This window comes from Xyrauchen texanus, chromosome 19 (assembly GCF_025860055.1).
Source record: "Xyrauchen texanus isolate HMW12.3.18 chromosome 19, RBS_HiC_50CHRs, whole genome shotgun sequence".
NCBI classification, from domain to species: Eukaryota; Metazoa; Chordata; class Actinopteri; order Cypriniformes; family Catostomidae; genus Xyrauchen; species Xyrauchen texanus.
This window is the reverse complement of record NC_068294.1, coordinates 35,527,401-35,554,305: the sequence shown is the minus strand read 5'-3', so window position 1 is coordinate 35,554,305 and position 26,905 is coordinate 35,527,401. Positions and strand designations below refer to the sequence as shown.

At 37.3% G+C, this 26,905-nt stretch overlaps 1 protein-coding gene across 1 annotated transcript in view; it reads left to right on the top strand.

Moving 5' to 3' along the window:
- The window catches only part of LOC127660064 (gamma-aminobutyric acid receptor subunit beta-2-like), a 62,029-nt gene that overhangs the window by 1,113 nt on the left and 34,011 nt on the right, over positions 1-26,905 (top strand). The gene's annotated exons all lie outside the window — the stretch shown is intronic.

Below are 26,905 nucleotides of genomic sequence, written 5' to 3'. Positions count from 1 at the left end.
AAGTTTATTGGCATTCTGCGGTATCTGCTCTGCATTTAGCTGCTACATTTGAATTCAAAACACACGCGCACTAGCGCACCCGCACGCGCTCCGCATGTCTCACGTGTGTATTTGAGGTCAGCGGTTTTGATACTGCACAGAGCTACACACACATTCATGCAAACACCTTTACCCTCTATGTGTTTTCTCTCAGATCTAGTTCAAGGTGATCGTTGCCCTTTCAAGGAGAAAGATGACACATGTCATGTACGCTCCTACAATCGTGCATTTCTTTTTAAATGTGGAGGATATAGTGAGGGTAAAGACGGTCTTTTTAACATTCTTGTAATTGCATCTTTCTATTATTTTTTCTCAAGCATTATTTTGCGATTTAACGCAATATACGGTTGATGATGGCAAGAGAAAAGTTATCTCGGGCAATAGCACCCTCTTTTGCTGGCAGTGGGCAGTGCATCTGTAATGGCAGGGAAATATGCATGGCTGTGAAATTAAAGATTTATGGCTCATACTCATTGCAGCTTTATCATTTCAGTGGGGCTGATAGAGTTTGTTTTTCAGTTAATTTCCCAGTCGCCCCTTTTAACTTGATGAAGGTGAAATGGTCTGTGCCAAGAGGCATACATTTTATTTGTGCACCGATTTGGAAAAACAAAAACATACAGCTCTGGGAAAAATTAAGAGACCACTGCAAAATTCTCAGTTTCTATGGATTTACTATTTCTAAAGTACTGACAACATTTCTACCAAATTCCAATTAAAAATATGGTCATTTAGAGCATTTATTTTCAGAAAATGACTTTCAATTACAGCTTTCATACATCTTGGCATGCTCTCTACCAGTCTTTCACATTGCCTTTGGGTGACTTTATGCCACTTCTGGCTGAAAAATTGAAGCAGCTTAGCTTTGTTTGATGGCTTGTGGCCATCCATCTTCCTCTTGATAATATTCCAGAGGTTTTCAATGGGGTTCAGGTCTGGAGATTGGGCTGCCCATGACAGGGTCATGATCCGGTTGTCCTCCATTCACACCATGATTGACCTGGCTGTTTTGTGTGGAGCATTGTCCTGCTGGATAAAACAATCTTCACAGTTGGTGAACATTGTCAGAGCAAAAGAAATTTTCTTCCAGGATAACCTTGTACGTGGCTTGATTCATGCGTCCTTCACAAAGACTTATCTGCCCAATTCCAGCCTTACTGAAGCACCCCCAGATCTTCACCGATCTTCCACCAAATTTCACAATGGATGCGAAACACTGTGGAAACACTGTGGCTGAGACCTCTCCAGGTCTCCGTCTAACCATTAGACAGCCAGGTGGAGGATCGGTGATGATCTGGGGGTGCTTCAGCAAGGTTGGAATCGGGCAGATTTATCTTAGTGAAGGAAAGGCTATCCTGGAAGAAAACTTGCTTTCTTCTGCTCTGACAATGTTCCCCTATTCTGAGGATTGTTTTTTCCAGCAGGACAATGCTCCACACAAAACAGCCAGGCCAAACAATGTGTGGAAGGAGGAGCACCGGATCAAGACCCTGTCATGGCCAGCCCAATCTCCAGACCTGAACCCTATTGCAAATCTCTAGAAGAGGGAGACGGATGGCCACAAGGCATCAAACAAAGCCAAGCTGCTTGAATTTTTGTGAGTGGCATAATGTCACCCAACGGCAATGTGAAAGACTGGTGGAGAACATTTCAAGAAGCATGCAAGTGGTAATTAAACCAAATATTGGTTTCTGAACTCTTCCTAAGTTAAAACATTATTATTATTATTGTGTGTAAAAATGTATATGAATTATTGTCTTTGCATAAATTGAGATCTGAAAACACAGCATCTTTTTGACCAGTTGTCATTTTCTGAAAATAAATGCTCTAAATGACAAAACATTTTTTGGGAATTTGGTAGAAATGTTGTCAGCACTTTATAGAATAAAATAAAATTGTTCATTTTACTTGAACACATACCTATAGATAGTAAATCAAGAGAAACTGATAATTTTGCAGTGGTTTCTTAAAATTTTCAGAGTTGTATTTGCAAACACATATTTATAGCACTGTAAATGATGTATTTTTACACAACTTACACAAGTTGTCAAATAAACGATGAAATAATTTTGATAATGTAGAAATCTGCTAAATGCATACATGTTAAATGTAAATGTGATCATGAGTGACTGGAAAAGTCGTGCATATTTACTGGTCAAAAGGTGTGGGAACCCTGCAAGGTTTTTTAAGGTTTGCCTCTGGACAAATATGATTCACACAGTGTAGTGATGTGCTTACAAATTACCTTTATAGCTCCGTCAATTGTGTTGCTTTTCACAGCTGAGCCCTGGAATCCCTAATCGTTAGAACGAAAAGATGAAAATCTTTGTTTTCTGCAGATCCAGCAAAATTGGATTTTCACTGAGCTGGCAGCTGACAGCATCATAGGCTATCCGAAGGGTTGACAAGGTTGATCCTTTAGATTTGTGATCATTAGTATCTGACATTTCCATTCAAAGCCAACACCCGATGCACCACAGCTCATTCACTCTAATGCTTGCTTTTTTCGTGCCTCGTATCCTTTTACTTTCTCATTAGTCCAGTGTGATGCCTAGGCCTGTCATGATAACTACTTTTGTTGGACGATATATTGTCCCAGAAATAATTGTGATAAACGATATTATTGTCATTTTAACACCATTTTATGCCACTGATATAATGATAATATGATAACATAATACTGCAAGGACATCCTTTCAAAGAGCAATGAACTTTTAATTCTTAAGAATATGCAGACATTAGAATTGGAATGTCAAAAAAATGTCGGGAAGGACCCTCTCCATCACCAACTGCGGTTTTTGTTCCCAGCTCGGAAAACTGGATGGGATGGTTATGTTTTAGATAAGCTTTTAAGTTAGTTGTTGTGGAGCGGAGGGGGGCGGGGCCGGGTCTGAATATCGCGCGCCCGGTCCCCAATCGGCCTGATGAGGCACGCGAGGGATAAAGGCGGCCGGTGACGATTGTTCGAGAGAGAGAGAATTACGGGCATGTCCGCATGTGTGTTTGTTTATGTTGTGTTTTAAGTTTCTTATTAAATTATTATTTATGTTGACAAGCCGGTTCTCGCCTCCTCCTTGCCCATCCTTTAACTGTTTTACATTGGTGCCGAAAGCCGGGAAGGAGGTGGAATGCCCGTCGCAGAGTCCTCGACACTGCCATCCACCCTGGGGAGCGCCGCTGCCATCTGCCGGGTGACGGAGTAGCCCGACCGCCTGGATGCGGGGAACGGCCGTCGTCCGCGGGGCAAGTGGGGACGGGATACCCTGACTGCCTGGAGCGAGGGAGCCGCTGCCAGGGGCAGAGGAGTGCCCTGCCGTCCCCAGAGACGCGGAGGGGTCGAGGGAGACCGCCGTCCGCAAGGAGGAGGCGAGAACCGGCTTGTCAACATAAATAATATTTTAATGTAAACTTAAACCAAAAGGACAAACATAAACACACATGACGGACATGTCTGTAATTCTCTCTCTCTCGAACCATCGTCAAAGGCTGCCTTTATCCCTCGCGTGCCTCATCAGGCCGATTGGGGACCGGGTGCGCGATATTCCGACCCGGCCCCACACCCCTCCGCTCCACAGTTGTATTGCCACTTTTTGTTGTCACTGTTTTTAAACAAAGTCGACATACCGGCTCGTTAACGCGGGCTCTCCATTCTCATTCGGCTTAAAGCCAAAATGTTCCCACACCGGAGCTGTGGAATGCAGCTTTGAAACCAAGTCCATTTGGACTTATTCTTCCAAACATTCTGGCTGGATTTATGCAGTCTTCAGGAAAACACCTATTAAAACACCTATTAGCCTTGAGGTACACATAATCTCCACCTGTCGCTGCCCGCTCTGTGTGTGTGGAGGAGCTGCCTGAGCCCTGCCTCCGACACAGAGAGCAGACGAGAGGAGAGAAGCAAATGGCTAAAATGTTGGTGACATCATTCTTAAGTAAACAAACACGCATGTAAACACAATGGGCAATATCGAGGTCAGCAAAAATGATAGAGGTCACATACATATAGCGATAACGATAAGTCGATAACGTAATTATCGTGACAGGCCTAGTGATGCCTTACTCTTAGACAGATGGATGATCTCAATTACAAGCTGTATAGATTCTCCAGATGTCTTTGTTAGGAAGAACTGCCTTCTCTAGTATTTAATTTTAAAATGACCCCCCCCCCCTTCTCTCTCTCTCTCTCTCTCTCTCTCTCTCTCTCTCTTTATCTCTCCTGCCAGCCATTTCACACTGATGTAAACAAGAGTCACTGTGGTTTAAATGTGGCCAAGGTAGCCCTGACCAAAGGTCATCTATGTTGTTTGGCATTGCAAATATTTAGGCCAGTCTACAAAAGTTGCATCCTCATTGCTTGACAAAAAAAAAAAAAAAGTTATTTTTGGAGATTGGCCATAAGAAGAGAAATACACAGGCCATGCTTTTTGGCTGAGGCCATTTCTAAAGACCCATTTGAGTTTGAGGACACATAATTCAAATGGAATAATCTGGTATTATAATTGATCTGTTTTTCATGTCTTGCCTTCCTCTTTTGCGATAGACATGTGCTAATACAGTACTATTACTAACAGGTGTCACGGTCGAATTGTGCTGTTCATACAACATCTTAAAGGAGTGGATTGAATAATGTTTGTTTGAATTAATAACCGAACTGAATCCCTTTTTTATTTCACAATGTTTTTTGCAAAAACCAGAGTGACAGTGAAGAAAGTATCAAAAAAAGTCTTATTACAACATGCTTTTAAAACATGGTTACTACAGTCACTGTTCCTGCAGTTTTTGTGAAGCCATGGTTAATTTTTATAAGGGCACATTTTTCAAATTCAAATTTAAATTAATTGAATTGTATTAATTTTTTTTTTTTTTTTACATTTGAATGCCTATGGAAGAATATTAATGACAAATGTCTTTGAAACAAAAAGCATGCTGAATTGCTCTAAATAAAAAATATATGCGTTGCGTTAACAGTGCTTGCATTATTTGGGGATGCAATTTCACATGGTGGTATATTTATGCTGTGAATATTTTGACTGAAAATATTTTGCACAATATTTCATCATAAAAAAATCTATAATAAATATTCACCTTCCAAAATTAATTTCCTCCCAAAAATTTTAAATAAATCTTTATTATTTAACAGGTAAAATTATATTTCTCTATGCAAATTCACCTCTAAAAGTTCAGTGGCTAAAATTTGGTTATAAATTCAACCTTGTACATCCTGGCATTTCAGGAATACCATAAAAAAAACAATTTTGGAACTGAATTTTGGAAGGTGAATATTTTTTAATGCATTTTTTTTATGATGAAATTTTGTGCAAAATGTTTTCAAGGTAAAATATTCACAGCTTAAATATTCAACCATATGAAATTGCATCCCCAAAAAATGCAAGCACAGCTAAAGCAATGCTTTTATTTTTCAGTTAGTGCAATTTAGTGTTTTTTTTTTTTTTTCAAAGACATTTGTCATTAATATACTTCCATAAATGCTAAAATGAGCATTCATATTTTGGATGTGAGCTAAGCACTGACGATGACTGATGTGATGACCGATCACATTCTTGGGCTTAAACAGATGCAGTGGAAAGTAGACTTGCCACGATATCATAATTTTCACGCTGGTGCAGTGTTCACAGTCAAACCGAATAATGGACTGGTTGGATGCTAAGAGGTACTATGGGTTAAGCAATAGCCTATACAATAACGCAAGACAGCTTGATTTCAAACTTCAAACTTTATTTCGTATTTATTTTAACAAAAAATTAATTAATTAATATGTGTGTTGTCCAATTTTTGAAAGATGGCTTTTCAACAGTTGTGAAGGGCAACACCTCTTTGGCAAAGAACCTACTTCATCCGTGCCTTCTCTCCATCATAGGCTACTGGTCGGGTATTTCATTGTCTGGGCAAATACATCACTTATTGTGGATTGTTGCAGGTTTAATGTTGGTGTTTTATTACCTTTTATCCCAGGACCCAGTTTAGCTGCTTCGGAAGAGTTAAGACTTTGAATGTGTGTGAATGAATTTGTTTTGTTCCCTCCTTGGACTGGGCGATATGCAAGAAATATGTTCACAATATTTTTATATAAAAAATAAATAAATCACAATATCCAATTACACCATCAACCTAGTGCAAAGATTAAAACAGAACGCGGGTCTTCTTTAAATATACAGCATCTAAGAAATGCATTGCTTCTACATGAGATGCTGAAAAAACAGCTAGACATGGTGCAACAGTCAAATACGTCCGTCTAGCCTAGCACATGCTTTCACAGAAAGATGGACGTGTTCGGAGTGAACGGGCCCTTAGGTGGAGGTCTTTGGCAGTTGTGTCTTGACTATGCCTTGCCTTGTTCTTATGAGCGTCTCGCTGCATATGTATACATACAACTGTATTTAATGAAAAACTGTGATACCGCCGGTATTATAAAGCTTGACTCCGTGGTAGTACTACGGCAATTGAATAGGCTACTGTGGAAAACGAAATAACATAGAACCATCTATTGAAGCTTTTTTTTTTTTTTGCTTAATATTTGAGAATATGAACTGGCTAAATCTTTTGACTATAATTTTACACACTTTTGTTTACAAAATTTACATTTACATTTATTCATTTGGCAGATGCTTTTATCCAAAGCGACTTACAAAAGAGGAAAACATAAGCGAATCATCTTAAGGAGACAGTGGGACGAAACGTGCCATATTACAAAGTTTCACTATCATCAGAATAGTATACAAAACAGATTGAAGTGCAACAGATTTTTGTGTTTTTAGCTGTTTTTTGAAGATAGAGAGTGAGTCAGCTTCATGGATTGAGTTGGGAAGGTCATTCCACCAACATGGTATGATGAAACTGAAAGTCCGGGAAAGTGTTTTGGTGCGACAATGACGTTCCGCAGGCTTCTAGTGGGTGTGTAGCTCTGCATAAATGTTTTTAGGTATGCTGGAGCAGACCCAGTGACTGTTTTGTATGCCAGCATCAGGGCCTTGAATTTAGTACGTGCATGAACCGGCAGCCAGTGGAGAGAGACAAAGAGTGGTGTAACTTGTGCTCTCTTAGGTTCATTATAGACCAGACATGCTGCTGCATTCTGGATCATTTGCAGAGGTCTAATTGCACATGCAGGGAGACCTGCAATGAGAGCATTACAGTAGTCCAGTCTAGTTATGACAAGTGACTGAACGAGCAGTTGTGTGGCATGTACAGAGAGGAAAGGTCTTATCTTCCTGATATTGTAGAGTGTAAATCTACATGATCTTGCAGTCTTTGACATCAAGATATGTTCTTTGCAATAAACAATAGCTATGACATGGGGCTGCTGATAGGTCTATATTGATTCGTTGCACTCTCTTGGGGACACAGAAGACAACTTCAGTTTAAAAATCAGATGTCTAGAAGGTTTTTCCCCCTACCTGAAATAATAAAAAAATCTAATATAATTCGAATTTTGGTAATATTTCAGTGACAAATTTGAGTTTAGTTTCTCTGCCCTAATGAAAGCCCTAAAACCAGGGGTCGGGAACCTATGGCTCACAAGTCACAAGTGGCTCTTTGTTCAAAATCAAGTGGCTCAAGTGGCATTCACCAACACATGATCATTTAAAACTTTCTATATATCATTTTCCTGAAAATTTATGAAAAGCGTGGGTGTGATTGCCAAGCTTGAAGTCAATGACACTGTTTTGATTTGGTTTTGATTTGTCATACACCCTACTCCTGGTAAACAAGGTTTGTAATTTATACCCGCCAAATGAGGATTTATCATGCACAGTGGGGGGTAATTTTGCTGATGTACCAGCCACTGTGGAGGGCGACCTGTAAGACTTCTCGGTGTTATATATAACAAGAAATTAGACACAAAAATGTGTGATTATATTTTGAAGAACAGACAAAAGAAAAGCCGCAGATGCGTGTCTGATTTGATTTGTGTGCGAAGTGAGCTGTGCTGTTCAGGAGTGCAATTAAAGCGCTTCTCCAAGACACGCACATTCATAGAGTTCTGGGCCTCGTTTTGCCAATAACTATTAATCTTAGCTGTTAAGAGCATCTTCTATGAGCGATTTTAAGAATGTTAATTTGTTTTTATGTGCGCCCAGGGTATGAAATAGAACCCGCCACCCTCCAAATGCGACGAGGCTCAATCCAGTTCGCAAGCTCCTCGTTCAAATCCAGGTATTTCATGCGTGAGTAATTTTTCTAATTTACTCGCAACAGGCGGATGACCTGTAAGACATCTCGGAGTGACACATGACAAGAAATGCTGTTAGTCAAAATGACACATGGTTGAAGATCTTTATTATATATTTATTATATAAAAATAGACAAAAGAAAAGCCGTCATTGCTCGTGTCTGATTTGTATTTGTATTAAAGAAACGAAGATGGTAGTGATTAAATCATAAATGAATATAAGACACCTTGAACCTAAAATTGAGTTCTATTTTATTTTCTTAGGCAGCATTAACTGCATTACCAAAACGCAATACAAACACATTCGATAAGAACATACATTTGGCAGCATTTTTTAGGAACACATTGGAATTTATTAGGCTTATTTATTATGATTATTACTATCTTTACATTTATAAATATCTTTATATCTTAACTTGTAGGCTATAAGTCATTTGACGCCTGTTGTAACTGACTGATACTTGCGTGATGGCAAATGGGGCTGTTGGAGACGGTAAATGTTTGGATTTGGGGAGGTGGTTATATATAAGATTTTTTTATCACATCATTATTTTAATTGCTTTTTCAATTCGTTTAAAGTGCAGTTTGAATTTAGAAATGTATTTTGTTAAGTTTTTCGTGTTTCAATAAATTAATTACATTTTTAAAGCAAAATCAATAAAGCAAAAATATTCACTAACCCTTGGCAGGGGGGTTGACGATATAATCAGATATCACAATATTTTTTAAGGCGATTATCTTTCAGATATTTTTTTTACATATCACCCAGCCCAAAAGGGAAGTGAACTTTTTCTTTAACAATTGTAAAAGGATCAAGTAATTTTATGGAGATCCGCACAAACCTGTGTACTCAATTCCGTATGACAAAATCTTACCTATTAATTGTTACATATTTGTTTTCTATTTATGTTTTTGAGTAGTCTATGGGAATAATTAACATTTTATTTTATTTCAAAACTTGAAAATAGTAAATTATTAGTTTGTGTTATGGCTCTTTTGAAAAAAGCATCAACCAAAAATTTTAAATTGGTTCCTCAGAGAAAAAAGGTTCCCAACCTCTGCCCCAAACCATGGTTTTAAAAGCAACCACAAAATAACAATGGAATTACTGTAGTTAAACTGTTGTAATGTTTTTTTTTGGCAGAATGATTATTTTTATTAATATAGTTTTCCTGTATTATTATTATGGTTTTACTAAAAATATCATTAACATAGTTACTATAGTAAAACCATGGTTCATTTTTGTAATGTATGGATAAAGCTATTGTGAGGGTACCCAAAAATAATTGTGAGAGAACGCAAAACTATGCTGCTGTGTTTATGTAGCCGTAGACTAGACAGTCCCCTGCCTCCAGTTCACATGGATAAATTATGGAGGAAATACCCACTGTTTGGAAGGTATACCCTTTGTTTGTTGCTGGGACAGATGATATATTGAAGAGTATCCTTTGAAAACATAATAGTCACTTTAAAGGCAAAGACTTAAACAGACTTGTGCTTGTTCATGGGCTAAATACTAACCGGGGCAGAAACATTGCTCTTATATGTATCATTATCCTGACAAGCATTAATTGCTCACATGAAAAAAAGTCATGGCCGTGCAATGATAGCCTACCAAAATAATGAATGGATGAAAAGACAAATTTAGACTAAATTAGATTGGATGACTTAATTAGTACTAGTGTGCGTAATTGTTGATCATTTTTGAATAGTCTGTTTGTGCCTGTTTAGCGCTGTTTTATTTCCTTCGAAGCTGAAAATAGTGTGTTATTTTGTGTTATTTTTACTTTTAGTTGCTATGACAACACCTTTCTCAAAAATGCAGAGTTAGTGGGCTCTTCTCTGTTTCCACAGATTATGTTTTAAGGCAAGGTTGCTGATTCTTTTTTTGAATTCTTTTGAATTGTTAACGTTGCTCGACATAGGTAAATGTATGATTTAGCTACAGCCATAAATAGAGTAGCAACTATGTAGTCAGTCACATGATGTTCTCCAAGACAGCAGCAACTTGTATTATAATTTCATACACTGACAAGCTCTGCTTCACATGTCACTCTACAGAGAAGCTTATTAGAGTGCTTGTCAGGCTTTCTTTTTCTGTCTGTTTTTCTCTTTACAGTTTTTTGCAATTAATTCACGTACATAATCCATTCAAACGTTTTTGTGTGGATAATTTCAGCCTTAGATGTGCTATTTTTGTATTCTTTATTCTTTTTAGGAAAATTTAGAGTAGAGTTTGCAAATCTCCCACTGACTCATACTGATAGAATGTCAGCACTCAAAATGTTAATTCAATGATGATGTTGTTGTACTATTTGCATACTGAATTGTGACTGATTTTATCTTTAATGCATTTAATTAACGATTTATAGCCTTGTTTACATTGCAAAGACCAAAATGTTCACGTGGGAATTGACACGCTTTTTCTGAATGTTCATGTACCCTGAAATCAACCCTATTCTGCCAAATTACTGACTAGTGCCATCCCCCATCAGATATTTTTGCATCAATACAAAGGTGTTCACATAGAGTGCATAACGCAAGCTATCTCTAAGACACAGTTTCTGGTCCCATGGAAACCAGGAAGTAATCTTGTTCACATTTTTGCTTTAAATGACATTTTCCTCTACTGACATTTAGGTTTAGGGGTTGGATTAGGGCTTAGAGTTAATATTTTGGTGCCACCCTGTTGACATTTCATCTCAACAACACTTATAGCATCTGGGGCAGTGGTTCGAATTTCGGTTAACAGACTGATTTCAGCAGCAGAACTTTCAATTCCCTGAATGGCACAAAATTCACAATTTGAGTCTGCAAAGACAGTGTCATGTTATGTGTTGAATTTCGTGCATATTCATCAGAAAACAAGACGTGTGTGCCTTGTGTGACATTTTTTGCATAATAACCGCTACACTATTTAATTGACCATTGTTGCATGCAACCATTTACTACATACCTGTGCTGGTTTCATGTCTTTTATCACTCTATAATCTCTTTCTTTACACATAATAAAATAATTAAAAATGTACTCAAATTGTTTCGTGCAATATTTCATGCCCAGTTCTATATGTATTTGGTAGGTAGCAGTGTAATAAGCAGAATAATGTACAGTCAGACAGTCATTATTGCAAAATAAACATTGACATTGTGATCTGGGGCCATATGTATAAAACTTCTCAGAAATTATTTTAAGAATAGTCTTTTACTAAGCTTTTACATAAGTGTCAAAAAATTCTTATGCATTGTTTGTCTCAAGGGTAATTGGCGGATCATAGGCCAATGATAAAGCCCTGTGGACGCACGATGAAGCCCCTGAAGTGACAGTGGGAACGCAACTGGCCCTGGCACGCACTAGCACGCCCTCATTTAGCTCGATAGTGGAAATGCGGCTAGTGATGTTTATCAAAAATGGCTGCCCTCAACCACTGAATTAGCCAATAGTAAGCCTGCAAGGTTAATATGTCAGTGCGTCTTGTCACCATTCATTCATGATTTAATACAACACATCAGTGTCCGGTCTCGAGTCCGAGTCCGAGTCCTGGACCATATTTTCATGGACTCTTAAGCAATTTGACTCGTTCTCGACTCGTACTCAAACAAGTGTGGACTCGGACTTAACCCTGAGTCCAGTCGAGTCTCTATAATATCAAAGATCTTGATCTTCCGCTGCATAGAAACAGAACTAGTGATGCCCGATTCACAAATAAATCATTACATTTTGTCAGTTTTTTTCAAGGTCTGAATCGGTTGGCTATTCAGTCCGATTAGTTCGATCTGCTATCTCACTGAATAATTTGCAGCAGCTTCTCACTCATTAAAACTGCATCGGGATATTTTAGAAAATGGAAAACAATCAATCGTTGGATAAAGTGGATATTTACCCACAGTCCACAAAAGACTGCTTTTTTGAGAGGTAACTTTGAGAAACTTCCATTTGGTGCTGTGTCTTGTTAATAGGGGGCTGTTCACACCAAACGTGTTATGGCGCCAACCCATGCTGTTTTTCCAGTTGTTTTTCTATGTAAACAGACTAAACGGATGTCTTTGACCGTTGCATTACGTATCGCTGTGTTTTTGGCATCTCGTGCAGGAGCACCCCAATTTTGTTTTTCGTTATTTTGTCAAGTTAAAAACGTGTCTCTAGATCTGTGTTATAGTCTTTTCCCTGATAGCACACGTACAACACCCAGATGTCTATTTGATGTGTGTTTAAATCTGGAAGACGTCTATTTTACATTGTTTCTTATGTATACAATACGTCTATAGCACGTATGTCAATAAGTATGTCTCGGATGTCAATCAGACATTTCACAAATGTCTTTGACACGTTTATGATTTAAAATTATTGTAAATCTATTTTTTTAAGATGTTTATCAGATGTTTTCCAGATGAAAAGATCTAAAACAGACATCTTGGAGACATATATGTGTTATCTGGGTTTGTTGCACTTGGTTGGTCTGAACGGCCTCTAGTCTTTTAGAATTGCTTTAGCCATTAGTTTCATGAATGCTACGCATACTGAAGAAAATGTAAAAATTCTTCTTTCAATGTCATCAGAATGGAAGCATTTCTGTGTTCAGTTCAGAATTGACTTGACTTACAATGAATGTAATGTAGTAATGCAAATGAGGAAATTGTTAACAAATCAAATGTAAATGTTTATATAAAAATTGTCATATTGAATACACAGTTGTTTGGTTTTTAGTCCCATTTTAGTTATAGTACAGTAATACTGTATTTTGTAAAGCAGAAACGTTAACTTGACTTGAATGGAATATAATGCTGTAGTTTACAGAAGCTGGTAGTTTGTATCTCCATGATAAGCCACATAAGCACTTTGAATCTTTAATTGAAGTTTTTCATTGACATTTTGTTAAAACTGTCATGTGGTAATAGTAATGCCAATTTGTTCACTTAACCTACAATGTGTCATTTATTTAATTTTAATTCTCAACTGGTAATATTGTTTAACCAGCATAAACTTAAGAAAATAATAAATGAAGTGTATTTGATATATGTGGCTAGAGTTAATAGTTCTTTAATTTATACATTTAATATATTAATAACAAACAGTTGTCTTTGCCTTTACTGGTCTCGGTCTTGACTTGGACTCGGGTCTTGGTCTTGACTCATACTCGACCCTCTTCTGGTCTCTGTCTTAACTCAAATTTCCTCATACTCTGGTGTCGGACTGGAGATGGACTTGGACGAGCTGATCTCGACTACAACACAGCAACACATACTAAAACGACATTTTGATAGTAAGTTAATCTGTCGATTAATTTATTATTTAAACAAATGAGAAAGCCAATTTTTATTTATGTGTATTTTAAAACATGATTCCACATTTTGCCCAGTGTTCTTCTCTAAACAGTGTACAAATTGAAGGTACAAAAAACAGAACACTATGCATTGTGTGCAAAAAAAAAACATTATATTGCATATTGCTTTTTACATTAGCAAAACAAAATAACAAGCATTTGTCCACAGTTTTTATGCAGTAGACAATTAAAATCACTACATTAAATAATAAAACAAACTCTTCTTTATAATCCTTCACAGTTAATGTTCTTAAATTGTTACTTGCGTTAAGCTTCAATTTAGAGGTAAATTTGACATTCAACATATAAGCAATATTTTAACATAATCAGTATTTTAGTCAGAATGATTTTGGCCCCTTTCTCTGTTGTTGCACTCCATTTGGTTGACACGCATGTGTGCACACTCACTCCATGAAGTAAGACTATTTGTTGATAATTATTTGCTTGCTGTTAGGACAAGTTGTTTTGCAAAATGTAAATGGAAGCTTGCATGACTTTGAGTTTATAATATTTATAATATAAAATAAGAATGAATTGGTAAAATGTAAGTTATGTGCTGGAGTTAAACATCTCTGACGGAGGATTTCTGAGGCAGAGCAAAGATATCCAACTAATCATAATTAAAATAATTGTTGATTATGTTCATCATTTAAATTATTATAATTTTAGTGATATTTAGATTTTATCAGTAGTTGTTTCAGCCCTAGGCTTGTAGCCCATTGATTTTTACAAATGCTCCATCCATTTACGGTTATGCATTTGGCAGAAGCTTTTATCCAAAGCAACTTAATACAGTGCAATCAAGATATACATTTTGTCAGTTTGTATGTTCCCTGTGTATCAAACCCATGATCTTGATGTCGCTGGTGCCATTCTCTACCACTCGAGCTACAGGAACCCCCACAATAATGAGTTTCAATGTATTTATACAATGTAAAAATTTGATGCAATTAAAAAAATGTGTCGATGGATTTCACTTGTTCGCTGAACTATGAATTTCATTTGCCGTAAATCCACATTCATATTAGTCCAACACATTCTTTCTTTGTTGGAAAATGCGTCATCTCTACATAAATCTTGCTACACTTAACTAGGTTAGGAAACCTCTCCAGCACTCTTAAATAATTCAGGAGCTGAGACCAAGTTTTAACACTTATGAATCTTCATGAATCACACTTGTTCATTCAAGGCAAAATTACATAATTCTTAGAATTTTTACACACTAAAATGTTTACTCTTTAAGCAGCTTTATACATATGGCCCCAGCTCTTGTATAACCCTGATGGGGTTTATTACGTCTACAGAAAATATCTCTCCAGAAATCCAATGTTTTCAGACCGAAGTTCAATCAAATATCAACATTAAACTAATTTTTCAAGGCGCTTGGTTGTAGATTAATTTGAAACACCTGGCGTTTGGAGTCTGTCTGACATTACAGTAAACTTTGCCAGTTAATCATGTCTTCCACATCAGACGTTTATCTCCAAACATGTCATCAACACCCTCATCATGACACTTGCAGTTATAGGCTTAGATTAAGCGAAGTTAATGTGACACATTTCACTTGTGTAATCTGTTAATATATCATTTTGTGATAGGGTTGTAAGGCTGTTCTAGCAAATGTGTTTAAGTAGCTGTAAAAAAAAATGGCCTGTTGGGAATAAAGGCTAATCGGAGCAGTCATGCCATCAGCACCCCCCGGGTATGACCGCTGGATCTTAAGGCCATCTCCCCCCACAGCCTCCAATATTTAGAGGCATGTACTTAACCAGTCTTTCAAATGATTTCCCTGTCATGAAAAATGAATGAAGGCTTCCATGTCTGCTGTGGTTGTGTTGCCATTTCTTTAATGGGGAGAGACAGAAAAGCTATGGCACTGGTGACGCTGAGTGCCATGTTTTCAAGATTTTCCGTCACAAACTCTAGTGTTTTGGAGTAACTAACTAAAAGAAGTGATGCTTCTAACTTCAAAGGATAGTTCACCAAAAGGGGAAATTCTGTCATCATTTACCTTCATGTCATTCCAAACATATTTAACTTTCTTCTGTGGAACACAAAAGATGTTAGGCAGGATAATAGGGACTGACAGCTTCAGTCACCATTCACTTTCATTATATGTAAACGTAAAAATCCTACTTTGTCAATTAGGATTGGAAGTCTAATTCATTTTAGCAAATCAGTTTGTTTTGATGGATTTACCAATTTTGATATTAGATTCTGACATTTATTCAGCTCCATGTGAGTTCTAAACAGTGGTTGAAATAGAGCAGAACCTTTGCATGTGTCAGGGGACATTATTACAATGATGCACACACCACAAACACACACACAAAACAGTGATTCTGTGTAAATTATCAAGTGATGAAGAAAAGACCTCTTATGTAATTTGTTTCTAAAAAACAATCCCAGATGGGACTTGTGATAAGACTCTCTGGAGTGAATTATCAGCATTTTCCCAGCGTTGCGTTGCGCTTCTGTCTTACCGGACAATTTGGATGAAGCATCACTACATGGACAGTGTCAGTGCTGAAAGCAAAACGAGACTTTCTTTGCAACACGTTTCATGTGGAGTTCAAAGCGGCAAATCATGTAAATGTCGCTTCACGTTTGCTGTAGCAAAATTGTGGAGGTTGAGTGTTTAAGAGATTTAATGCCCATTGCAATGAATACGCAATCTATGGGGACTAGTTTTTTCAATTAGTCAAACTCCTACTTAGACTTTGGGAAACGTTTAATGTAGGGATGGCACTGATCTGATACCTGGATTGGTATCGGGTCTGATACTGATGTTTTTACCCGAATCGGTTATCGGTCCAACAAGAGCCCGATCCAGATCCTATACGCATGTTGGTCATTGACGTTACTGTCAAGCTCAAAGAATGACAAATAACCTTCAAATCACCATTAAAGTAGTCCATAGAAGTCGTGCATTTTATTTAGGCACTTACAGTCATCCAAAGGCTTTGTGAATTGCAAAAGGCTGCGTTTTAATAATAAATATACAGTCAGCATTAACAGCTAAGTAGTCTCTGGCACGACGCTTTACTGAACGAGCTCAACTCTGCCGATACACACACATAAATACGCAGAGTCTCATGATGCGCTGCTCAGCACAATATGTGGTCACTTCACACAAACTCCAGCTCAGATGTAGATGATCAATAGTTCGATCCGCCTATAAAATGCATTGAGAACGGCACTGGATAAACGTATTACACTACTGTAAATTAGCCTACAAACAAACACTCAAACACAGACTTCTTGGAGCACTCTGCGCTGGACTTTCAAAATAAAAGCCTTAAGACATTACAACTGAAATATATTACCAATAAATCGTAAAATTATTATTAGATTATTATTATATATATTATAGTATTGGAATCAGAAGATTAAAAATTGTATCGTTCTATACATATATATATATATTAGGGCTGTCGATTTAACGTGTTAATTCAGTGTGATTAATTTTATTAAAAATAACGCACTAAAAAGATATACGCAATTAATCGCAATGCCCCCGGACCGTAATAAGGAAGATTCCTGAGAAATGCAAGCTTGTAGTACCACCTGTTTACTCCAGAGGGCAGTAATTGAAATTTCAGCTGTGTGGCAACGCGCAGTTTATACAGTGAAGAAAACACGTTACGTTCTTGCGTTCAAAACACTTGATGGGGCGCAAATTTGAACTAAGAGATCTAAAGATGTGTTCTAAGTATTAAACTATATTTAACTTGACACAGTGACCTAAAAATTTTATGTTTATGACGCAACGCACCCGAGACACTACACAAGCATGTTGTTATGTTTACCTTGTCTTGTTTCACTGTTGCCCTTTTGTTTGCCATTTTTGTCACTTTTGCATTCCTTAGTTTTCACTTTTGTCCCTTGTGTAACTCCATAGTCTCTTTGTTAGCTTTCGTGTTCACGTTCATTGTTTGCACCTGCCCTCGTTAATTTGCCGCTTTGCTTCTGTTTATCACCTTGTTATCTTGTTTGAGTTCTGTTTGTTCATTGGCCCCTTTTTCCTATGTTCATGTATTTATACCCTGGTTTTTGGTTCAGTCCTTGTCTATCGTTGCATGTTGTTAGCCTGGTATGTTTCCCCTACCTGAGTTTTCTAGTTTTATGTTTGTTTCCCCATTGAGGGTTTTTCCTTTGTGTTTTGTTTGTTTACTTATTCAATAAAGATAACTGCGTTTGGATCCGCACCTCCTCGTCTGCCTTCGCTGCCACATTCATTACACATGTCTGATGCAGGTGTACATTGATGGGTCCATAAACAAGCCCTCATAATAAATTCACTTGAGAAATGGATTGCTGTGAACTTTATGCCAATGATTGGCTTATGTTCAATAATATGGTAGTAAACAATACATTGTATTGTAAAGCCGTATTGTCTTATCAATGATTAACTCTTCTGCCACAAGAATGTAATGCATTTAATTATCTAAATATCTTTTATATATTTATGTAATTTTTTTAATATTTAAAGATAGCTATGTATATGTAACGGGATCCAGCTGGTAGATAGCTGTGCAGTGTGTACTAGCGACAGATGTTAGAGGCTGTAGCCTATAGCCGGAGATGTTGGTTTGAGTCCCGTACGGAGCGGGTAGAACAGAAGCGTCACATATAATTATTTCATCATTATATTTTTCATTATTGTTATAATCGGGACACCATGTAATTCATTTGATTAAAATGTTTAATCTATTGACAGCCCTAATATATATATGTATATATAGAAGTATATAGAGAGTCCAAATTTAGCACCTTAATCATTTTGATTAATTGCAATTAACTCATAAAAATGTGAATGAAGCACACCTGTTGTGAATAATGCTTCATCACCGCAGTCTTTAAAATGCAGAGCGCACCTCTTCTCAGGGAGCTGGCTTCAAATCTCCATTTGTGCACACACTGGCATCCTTGCATGCCCAGGACCAGAGCTGGGAGTGTTCGGATGAGTTGATGCGCCTCCGGACCCGTTCCTTGGATCCCTGGGCCAATTAGATGTGTCGCAGGGGGAGAACTACACATATTGGGGCCGACGGGCTAGAGGCCAGGCTGCCTTACCCACTCGCGCCGTGGACCCTGGAGGGGAGCGTGTGCAGCCGATGTACCCAGCTCACGCCTGGGCCATTCCAAAGACAGTACTCCGCCCTTCATGGTGCCCCATCTCACCATGATGATCCCAGATTCCCCCTTTGCTTAGAACACTATTCCCCTTGGACAATTTATTCCCCTTTATGGACATGTTATTTTGATCCTCTCCGAGGCTTGACCCCACACACTGTGTCTGTGTCTTGCACACCCCGCCACACATTACATAACTGTGGCATGGCGGAGGGCGGGGCCGGGTCGTGATCCTACACACCCGGTCCCGTATTAGGCTAATCAAGCCTCCGAGAGGGAAAAAGGTCCACTGCAGAGGATCGTGCGGGAGAGAGAGATTGTTTACGGACATGTCTGTCATGCGTGTTTGTCTTTTGTTTGAGTTTAAAATTAAACTATTATTTGTATCGTCAAGCCGGTTCTCGCCTCCTCCTTTCCATTGATCCCTTTACAACAACCAACTACTTTTTATAAGCTAATTTGAGCGTGATAATATTAGGGGAAATGCAGAAGACTCATGAGGTGAAAGTGTCATAGAAGCACCACAAAATTACATGGTTGCTTCAGCAATTGTTTTTCACCTCACATTTGCTTTTTATAACACTATTTCTTAAGATTAGGTTTAAGGTTTTGGGTTGAGATGTAGGTTTTGTTTATTTAAAACTTGATAGAGTGTTAACCTTAAAAAGCCTCATCTGTTTGGAAGATCTGTTTAGCGTCACACAGTGGACATTTCACCTTAAACTGCTGCGATACGTGTAATGAAACATGTCATTTTATTTGCCAAAAATGTTGCCTGTCACATAATTTTCATGAGATTAGTCTGAATCAGTCCCTGCCTTTCTGTGGCAAAAATATTTAGTTAAATGCTTGTGTTCATTACAGTTTTATTTTTATTTTTATTAGTTGTATTTAATAATTCATCTGTTCAAGTTCTGTGCTGTCAGCCTAACTGCCATTCTCATTGTTTTTGTGCCAGATAAATACCTTCAATGCACAATTAAATTATTATTTTTAACTATTTTGTTCCCTTAAGCAGCCTCAATGTATTGAGGTACTTTTTGCTTTTTAAAAGGTTAACTTGACTGTAGTTTAACTATTTTATGAGTAACTTGGCATACTACAGTTCAAAGTTGTTTCCCCAACACTGATAATCTCCTTACACCCTCATTTATTTCATAGGCTGCAGTCATGTGTTTGAATAGGTAAATAATGATATTTTTATTTTGGTTTTGAGGGTCAGATTTTAAATTGGTTTTGTGTAGAAGAGATGGATGTCTTATGAATATGATGATTTTGTGTTGATTTAGACTGTGACAGGCTTAATGGAGAACTCCCGGCATCCTCTGCAGAAACCCGACAAATGATGTCATGTCATTCTGTCGTAATCTCAGTATGATCTATCGATCTGAATGTCCATCTTAAGAGCTGGCATACTTCACTTTATCTTACATGAAGTCTGCTAGATAATGGTTTTTTTTAAATGATTATTTATGTTGTCAATGGCAGCTAGTCGGTCAGTTGAGTGAAGACAGATCCTGTTTTAATGACTTGTGTATTGAATACAAAGGGTGCTCATTCTTGTGTGAAAAAGTATTTCTCATCACATAAAGAATTCATAACCAATGCGCTCTTAATCAGTGCATTTATGCTGAACAGTTAGAAATGTTCTTGATTAAATTAATTTGCACAGACAATTTTAGCTCTGTTAACGATGATTAAACAGCACAACCTAACAGAGGCTTTCGCTCCAGTAGAACATCTCTGCATCTAATGTTTTAATTAAAGGAATAGATCACCTAAAATTTTACATTTTGTATTTATTTATTCACCCTCATATTGTTCCTCACCTTCAAGACTATTTTCTTCCATGGAACACAAAAGGAGAAATAATAAATTATTATAAATAATGATAGAATTTTCATTCTATTCCGTTAAACAAGATTCTAGCTCTCAATGTCCCAAAAATCCTGTATCACTTTACACTTATGTATCACTTTACAAATGGACCTTCACCTCAGTCATAATGCATAATTCTAACAGTAGTGAAGCACTGAGAGGGAAAATGGTGATTAAGCTCACAGAAAGATGCTTGTTTGCGTCTCGGTTTGAGATCTATTGATGTCAAAGAAGAGTAAACAGAGCCCAGAGAGGCATCTGCTACCATCTGTGACCATAGTAATTATGCTCACATTTGGCACTGAAGACAGGAGGAAAGTTCCAAGCCCAGGTGTTCCACATTCTGTACCCTGGCATTAGCGCTCTGCTTGGAAAAATGTATATTTAACCTCTTTTCACAAAATGTCATTTTTACATTTGTAAATCATTTTTACTCAAGGCTTCTTCTTAAAGGTGCAGCATGTAAGATTCAGAAACCCATGTTATTAAGGACACCTGTGGCCGTTAAAAGAACTGCAGCCAGCTACATGTTGCTCCTGCACACACTCCATAGGGACGCGGGCATCGACCAAAACAGTGACGTAATGTACAAAGAGGCAAAATGTGATTCACCGACATCATGATGACAGATGAGGTAGCGTAATTAAAATTACACAGTTATGATTGTTTTACTACAATCTTTGAGACTGTATATTATATTTGACTCTCCAGTGCTGGAACAGGGCTAAAACAAAGTGTGGATATACTGTAGGTCTGATTATGCGAGACTGTAGTTTGAAGTAATCACTTTTCTTTGCATGATACATTGACTGCATTTATACGATGTATATTATGTATATGCATCTAGCATATCTAGCTAGCCAGCTTTATCAATAGCTGTTAGCTAAATTTGGTGGATGATGACAGTAGCTGTTTATAAAATAGACTGTACATTATAAATATGTTGACACAGTTCAGTATTGATGTGATTCCATCACAACTGTCATTTTGATATATCGATGCACTATTGTTTTATAATAATAGAATGTAAATATTTTCTGTATAACCAAGTTACGTTACACTAATTAATGGAGCTTTCTGCACTATCTTGAACATTTTCTATCTTTCATTTAATGTATTATTGTAGTTTACCTGGCTGAATAATTACAAATTAACAGTGACATTAATTAGAATTTTAGTATAAAGAGAAGATCGTTGAAATTATTTGAAAGTTACATAGCAAGGTAGCTTATAATTCGTCAGCGTTAGCAGGCAAGATCAAGTTAGATAAAATTACACAGATCAATCTTTATGGCACTATATTTCACATGATTTGCAGTTATGTAAGCTTACCTGTCCAATAAGAAGAACGGCAATTCAGGGGCAGTTTTGATCCCCAAAACCAAACAAAGGTCCCTCCAGGAATCAAATGCCCTGCCGATGTTCACTCTAGTTTTTGCTCAACCGCGATCACGTTCCCACTTAGCCAGACAGGATTCAGAAGATAAAGGTTTTTAGTTTTTTTGGCTTACTCTGAGTTTGTGTTGTGCTGGGAGCCGGCCATTTGCTGGATTCCATTTCTAAGATAACATTACAGTACCTAATTTTTCAGTTTGTTGTTGCTGTTGAATAGCAGAAGAGAGGCACTGAGACAAATCTCTTGGGAGCACACATAAACGTCACATCCTTTGGATTTTCCCGGCAAAAGCGACCCGCTGCCTTCACATAAAAATCAGTCTACAGGCTTTAATTGGCAACCTAGGAAGTCTGGGAAGGGAACATTTTTTAAGTTGTGTTACAAGCCGTTCACATATTGGCAAAAAAATTTGAATATTACATGAGAAATTTTACATATTGCACCTTTAATGATTAATTAGCATAGTGGGGCATAGTGTGGGTAAAAATAGTTCCCACAGTCCCACTCCCAATGCAAAACCTGCAAATGTCAGGGAATTTTTAAATATTAATTTCTTGGCCTGTAAAGTCATGCAAATAAATACATTCTTAAAAAGTCAAAGAAGTCATGGAAATTTGTGAGCTCTAAAATGATTTCTATATATGCTAGAAATGGCTTGTGAGTGCAAGCTTTGTAAAATTATTATTATTATTATTATTTATTTAGTTTTGATGATGAGAATTCATTGACCAAAAGGTGTGGGAACCCTAATGTTAGTTAATATGATTAAATCAACCTGACTACATTGGGTTACACCAATAAAAGTCATTTTTAAGGTCAGATCTGGTAGACATGGTTCCTTAACCATGTTCGACCCCTGCGTACACATGGGTGGACGTTGTATTTTGGCTTTGCTGTACGCAATGCATAATTTTTATTCATTGAAACCAATTGATCTCAGTTCAGGAGACCTTGTGTTTTCAGTAAAGGGTTAAACTTTCGAGTCGTGTGACCAAACAACATGGCACCAAACACAACATAATTTGTCTTTGGGAGAAACGTGAACAAACCTACATCTGGTAAGAAACCATATTAAGTTTTTATATTAAAACCTGAGTATCTAATTTCATCCGATATTCCATTTTTTTAATTTTAGTGATTTATAGCGAAACGCCACGATGTTAAACATAATGTACACTTTAGCACATTTTCCCTTAGAAATCCTATAGTTACAGTGTTTTATCAGATTGAGAATCAATGGGTTGATCCAAAAGCTGAAATGTTTTACTTTCAGTGGCTTTATATGGAGTTAGGATGAAAATAAGGGGACTTTCGAACTGTTCTGAGACCAGTGCGGACAGACGGCACACTGGAGGTTAAGTCATTCATTAAATAGGGAGCAAGGGAGCATCCTATAGCTCTCTATGCAGCTAAATGCATTCAAGCCGAACTTCCTTTCAAAACATAATAAACAATTTGATTATAAAATCTATTTTTTATAGCTTGATATTAATAAAAATTTCTCAACTGTCCACATATGTTGCCATCAATTTTAAGAGGAAAACTATTTGCTCTAGAAGGTTTTTGCATGTTTATTAGATGCTCTAGTTACAAAACAAATAGGGAAATGGAAAATGCACAAAGCAGTCACACTCAGGTCTCATAATGTTAAAGTAGGCTAACAACAACAACAACAACAACAACACAATTTGACATTTACAGTGTAGTTGTTTATAGCAACACTAAAGAATACTGTAAGTCTTTATCATGTGATATATACACTTCTGTTTAATTTTAATGCATTGCTCCATGAGGAACACTGGGCTGTAAAAGCTGAGAATGGAGGAGTAACATTATGCATAGTATCATCTAAACATTTGTAATGCATAGCATGCATCTTCATTCTTTCTTAATTAAATCCTTCAAATTTGACCCTGCATCACAGTACAGAATGTTAAAGCACACGCAAATTCTCTGAAAGCTCCTAGACTGCATCAAATTCAGCTTTAAATCATAAACTCTAAGTCAAAAGAGCCCGTGACCTCCAAGATATTCTGGTTGATAGGGCTCAGGTCCCCCCTTTAAGGTTTTTTATCATCCACCAAGCAAAATTGCTTAGAAAAGTAATAGCACACCTCTCCTTAACAAGCTGCCTGATTTAAGGGATCATTCATGTCAATCACTGAAGTCCATAAATACTGTACAGAATTTTTTACCCTTAGTGTCTCAATAAGCAGACATTGTGAGTCATTGTGAGAATAGTCTAAGGAGGCTAAAGTGACTCTTTTGCCCAAGGCATCAGCTACTCATCCTAAGGGGAACCTTAGACGCTCAGCAGTGTCCTTAACCTACCCAACGCACTGCAACAATGACTAGCAATGGAAGGGAAATCTGAGATTTTGCCTAATGCCAATGGAACTTCTACATATTCATCAGGGGTTTATGTAGTCAGATCTTTGTTATGAATAATTTATCTTCTCTTCAATGTGGAAAGTTCTGCAGAGGATTTTAAATTAATTAGGCTAGTATTAGTTTAGTGTGGTTTATTGTCTTTCCATCCATATACACGTATACAGTTGTTTGACCAGTGTAAATTACAGTTAAACCAACCAGAATACCTTAGCAACCACCTAACAATGCCCTAGCAACCACCAAGAACACCCTAGCAACTGCATCGAAATGCACTTATAACCACATAGCAACACACTGAAAACCACACACAGCACAGTTTTCACAGGCAAGCACCACTCAAATTTTCTTTAGAAACTGTAAAAACCTAGTAATAATAATGTGGTTGTAAAATGACTAGTAGTGCAATGGTGCATTTATTGTTGTGTTGGGATATGTGCTTGAAAAATGGGGAATGTGTGTGTGTGCAGGTTTGTTTAGTGTTGAGAGTGTGGTTGGTCATGCTGAAGCGGCTGTTTGAGCATGCACATGCAGGACTGTGTGAGACGCAGCTGGTTCTTCATGTGGCTTTTGAATCATAGGGGAGTTCTGTGCTCTTATGCATAAGAGTAACTTTGTCAAGCTTGCTGGGATATTTTTGGCAGAAGACAATTACCGGTTTTCAGAGTTCCCTCGCAGGTCAACGCTGGAGAAGCACAGAGAGATTAATATGGGGCTGAAGTGGAGCCACCACTTAGGCTAGCCAACCCACTGTCCCCTCATTCTCTGGACATGCTGATAACCACGTTCAGATCACCACTGAACTAAACCAAGGATATAATCATGTGCTTTAGACAGTGATACTGATTGGCCATTTAACAGAAATGGTCATTCTGCCTAGTGTCAATTCCAAAATCTACCAACAGCCTAGCTAATGGATAATGCACAGTTTTTGTTTTCAAATGTATTTGAATTTTATTTATTTAAAATCTGTTTTCAATGTTAGTTTTTTTTAATGAATTTCGAGTAAATATTGGGTATTTAGTATATTTTGAGTAAATATGGGTAAAAAATTGGCTGGTTGAAAATAGCCAGCGTATATGTGTACATCTCAGTTGCTATGATTATATTGTATTAGCTTCTAAATGGCTCACAATGGGGATGACCCGTTTGCCCGGGGCCAGTGTGAGAGTGTTTCGGGCCAGTTCATGGAGCTCTCACTTGCCCAGCTGGGCCAATGATACAAGTTCTTACATTAAGAGATCATGCAAATTTGTTGTTATGTCTTAAATCACATGGTTTTTCAGCTAAATTGTATGTATGAATTCATAGTTTTCAAGGAGTTATCATAGTAGCATAATAGTATGATTTGTAAATAATTTTTATATGAAGAAAATGTAACATTAAATAAAGATATAAACGTGTTTTTGTAAAACACATAAAATAACATGTTGCTAAAAATGAAATTATTATTATTATTTAATAATGTTTTGTGGGGCAAGTTAAAATATTGGCAGGGCAAGTTAAAGGGATACTTCATCCAAAAATGAAAATTCTCTCATCATTTACTCACCATCATGCCATCACAGATGTGACTTTCTTTCTTCTGCAGAACTAAATCAAAGCTTTTTTAGAAAAATATTTCAGCTCTGTTGGTCCATTCAATGCAAGTGAATGGTGGCCAGAACTTAACCAAATAACACACAAAGGCAGCATAAAAGTTATCCAGTGTTTAAATCCATGTCTTCAGACACTATGTAAGTGTGGGTGAAAACAGATAATTATTTTTTACTGTAAATTCTTCTCCCTGCCCAATAGGTGGCAATATGCACAGAGAATTGCCAAAAACAAAAAAAAGAAGAATGTGGAAGTGAAAGGGAAGATTAATAGTAAAAAATGACTTACATTTGTATCTGTTTCATTCTCACCCACACCTATGACATATGGCTTCCAAAGATATGGATTTAACCACTGGATTTATATGGATTACTTTTATGCTGCCTTTATATGCTTTTTGGACCTTCAAAGGTCTAGTAACCATTCTCTTGCATTGTTTGGACCTACAGAGCTGAAATTTTCTTCTAAAAATCTTCATTTGTGTTCAGCAGAAGAAAGAAAGTCAAACACATCTAATAGGGTATGAGGGCGAGTAAATGATGAGAGAATTACAATTTTGGGGAAACTTTCCTTTTAAGATGTGAACTAGTGTCCTGATTGGGCCAGCAGAATATATCTGTCTGTCCATCCGAGAAAAATGCAAAATAGAAGCATTTTCACAAGTGGACTGTAAAGTATTCAATGGAAAGGAGGAGGCAAGAACCGGCTTGTCATTATAAATAATAGTTTAATGTAAAACTTAAACAAAAGACAAACACACACATGACGGACATGTCCGTAAACTATCTCTCTCTACCACACAATCCTCTGCAGTCGACCTTTGTCCCTCTCGGGAGGCTTGATTAGCCTAATACCAAACCGGGTGTGTAGGATCACGACCCGGCCCCACCCTCCGCCCTGCCACATGGACTTTTGAACCCCTTCAAAATGCTTCAATTTAGCTTTTTTCTCATTTAAAAT